This window comes from Mus caroli, chromosome X (genome assembly GCF_900094665.2).
Source record: "Mus caroli chromosome X, CAROLI_EIJ_v1.1, whole genome shotgun sequence".
NCBI classification, from domain to species: domain Eukaryota; kingdom Metazoa; phylum Chordata; class Mammalia; order Rodentia; family Muridae; genus Mus; species Mus caroli.
This window is the reverse complement of record NC_034589.1, coordinates 97906977-97910576: the sequence shown is the minus strand read 5'-3', so window position 1 is coordinate 97910576 and position 3600 is coordinate 97906977. Positions and strand designations below refer to the sequence as shown.

At 44.6% G+C, this 3600-nt stretch overlaps 1 pseudogene; it reads right to left on the bottom strand.

Moving 5' to 3' along the window:
• Positions 1 to 1228: 1228 nt before the first annotated feature.
• The window catches only part of LOC110286323, a 5997-nt pseudogene continuing 3625 nt past the window's right edge, over positions 1229 to 3600 (bottom strand).

Here is a 3600-nt window from a genome sequence, read left to right as displayed (position 1 = left end):
GTGGGTAGGGGAGTGGGGGGGAGGGTATGGGGGACTTTTGGGATAGCATTGGAAATGTAAATGAGGAAAATACCTAATAAAAATATTTAAAAAGAGAAAAAAAATTAAAGGATAATAAAATGTATTTGTTAACAACTAAAAAAAAAAAAATCACAATGTAGCCCAGGATTGCCTCAAGTGCTGAGATTACAGGCATGCACAGCTACATTGGGCTTTAAAGCAAGAACTTTACAACTGAAGGCTGTCTCACAAACCCTAAGGTTAAGCATGTTGATGGGCCCTGAGAATAGACTAGAGCAGGCAATTACAATGTTTTCAGAAGCTCAGACAATGGACACCCTCCCATATGTCTTCATTGTATTTGGCTCTTTGCTTCCTTCTCTATGAAAAGCACCTTCCTTTGCTCCTGAGAACACACAGAGAAATCAGCTTCCCCATACTGACTGACAGCACTGCCCTCACTATTGTCTACTGCGTAAGACTCAGCCCCAGCACAGAACCTCTCCAAGGAAAATGCTGCTAAAGACGATATTCTCTTCCCTCCACCCCAAAACAGGATTTCTTTTTGTAGCCCTGGATGTCCTGACCAGGCTAGCCTGGAACTCACCGAGATCTGACTGCCTCTGCCTCTTAGGTGCTGGGACTAACACAATTTGGAAAGGGGGTGTGATATAGAAAGAGCAGTTAAAAGTTACGTTTGTGGGGCCGGAGCAAGCAGGCCGGAGTGAGAACTGGAGAGTTGGCTAGGCGGTTAAGAGCACTGATTACTCATCTAGAGGTCCTGAGTTCAATTCCCAGTAACCACATGGTGGCTCACAACCTTCTGTAATGGGATCTTACTCCCTCTTCTGGTGTGGCGAAAGACAGCTACACTGTACTTACTTACATATAATAAATGAATCTTTAAGAAGAAGAAAGAAAGATATGTTCACAACATGAGTAGTCATACCTATCTTTAAAGGCAAGATGATCAGGACTTTCAGGCCAGCTTGGAATACATAGTGAGTCTAAATCTACACATGGTGGGTGGCTCTCTCAACACTACAAAGACCCTCCTCTTAGAAGAAAGGCAATGGAAAACGGGAGACGGTTTAAGGAGTCAAGTGAAGTGCAGTTGCTCTAACAGGGATTCACCCAATGGCCAAGCAATTTTTCTTCAGAACCAGTGGGCATGAGTCTTAGGACAAGTCCCAAAAGGCCCTGTTTCCTTATTGAATGCTCTTAGCTTTCAGTTCTATAAGAGGGAGAACAAATAGGAGACTAAAAAGGAAGAAGCGGTAAAATCAAGTAAGGAGTAGCAGCCCAGTTAGGGTGTTCAATTGAACAAAACACGACCAGGCCTATCATATAGTAAGTACACAAAAACTGTTAGCTATTGTTATGGACACCAGAGAAGGCTGAGTGCAATTGGATTCTAAGTTACAGAGATTGGATAACCTTTGCAAATGGTTACTGGAAACATAAAGGAACCTGGGCAAGGTTCCCACTTTGTAGCAGAATGTGTCCCTAGGAACCAAGACTCAGGTCTGCCACACACAACACTGTTCTCCTGTGGCACAACAAATTAACACTAACACATTCTTGGATTTGGGCCCTACTTTTTCAAGATTCCTTGCAACCTCTGTTTTTGTTATGACAACACAGCACTTACTTCATCCTTATTACAGCTGAACTGAGATCGCTCTCCCTGCCCCCAGTGAATTGATGAATCCCATTGCAGTTGTTTGTACTTCAGGACTGGCCTGGCCGAACTCAGGAGGATCCTGTTATGTCTGTGCTGAGAGGATATGCAGTCTTTATAGAACTCAAGGGAAATGCTCGAGGAACACTACTTTTTTAAAGATGTAGTCATTTTTTTTATTTTATGTGTTTGGCTGTTTCACCTGCATGTATGTATGTGTACTATGTGTGTCTGATGCTCGTGGAGACTAGAAGAAGGTGTCACATCCTCTGGAACTATAGTTACAGATAGTTGTGAGGCACCGTGTGGGTACTTTGAACTCTGCAAGAGCAGCGAGTGCTTTTCACCACAGAATCATCCCTCCAATATCCCAAGTAACCTCATTATAATACACATTACAAATTAGCTGCTTTTTTTTCATAATCTCCATTGCTTCTTGATTGTTTTCCTTTTGAGGTTTGAGACAAGCTCTCACTGTACATATCAAACTCATAAAGATGCCATTGACTCTGCCTCCCAAGTGCCGTGATTAAAGGCATGTGCCACCACCGCCTATCAAGGGTCATTTTCAAAAGCTCCACTTGGAAAAATCTATGTAATACTTAATGATAAAGCAAGTGCAAGGTCACAGAGGTTTCCACCTCAAGCTTCAAAGAGAATCCTGAGAGACCAAGCGATGCATAGCAAGATCAGGATCCCTAGGGCCATTTTTGAGAGAACAGTGTTTGCAGCTATGGGTGAAACTGAAGATGAAGTAGCACCTCAAAGACATTGAAGATGCCAGGAATGTGGAGTGTCTGCCCAGAGAAGCCACAACTAGCAACCACAGCCAACCCAGGAGAAAGGCCATATAAGCTGCAGTTGGCTATAGGGGTGGGACTGTCAAGCTCTATGAAGCTCACATCATGCCAATGTGCTCCTAGATGTAGGACATAAAGCTTAGGGCTCTGCCGGGCTTTGAGCTCTGGGCTCTGGGCTTGTTTTGCTCCCGTCCTTTCTATGCCACTGCTCCTTTTTTTCAAGCATACTTAATTCACGGTATTCTTCTTATATTAAAAACCTTTACATGAGCTGGCCACAGTGGTGCATGTCTTTAATCCCAGCACTTGGGGGGCAGAGGTAGGCAGATGTCTCTGAGTTTGAGTCCAGCCTGATCTACATAGTGAGCTCCACCAAGACAGCTAGAGGTATATAATGAGAACCTGTCTCAAAAACAAACAAACAAAACAACAAAAAAACCTTAAGTGGTAGCCACAGCTGGAGCCTGGGTTCTCTGAACGAACTCTTTGATATGGGTTTTCACAAGACAGACGGTGAATTCCTGATACAGAAACTATGAACCAATTTTCTTTCCAGAAGTTGGGAGTCAAGTAACTGTATGTCTTGGAGATGGCATCAAAGGTGGCCTTGACAAAGTTGCCCAGGGTAGTATTGTGGCCCCTGGCTGATGTGTGGCAGTCAGCAATACCAGCCATCAGCATCAGCTTTTTGAGCACAGGAGCACAGACAATGTCAGTGCCTCTGGTAACAGGGATGAGGCACACTAGCACAGAGTCCCAGCGGCCTATCACCTTGCATGGAATGGTTTGGGGATTGACAATCTTGTTCCTCCAGTACCCTAATCCTCCCAGGGATGGTGGAAAGCTTGACCAAGATTATGGCCCCTCAGATGGCAGTGCCTACCACCTTGGAGTATCTAACAACCAAGACCAAAATGAGCATTGTAGTCCCAGGTCTGTTGTCCAATCAAGTCTGCTACTTCATTGACATGATCTTTAGAATCATATCCTTGAGGGATACTCCTAAGAAAAAGCCAATACTCAGGGCCGGGCGTGGTGGCGCACGCCTTTAATCCCAGCACTTGGGAGGCAGAGGCAGGTGGATTTCTGAGTTCGAGGCCAGCCTGGTCTACAAAGTGA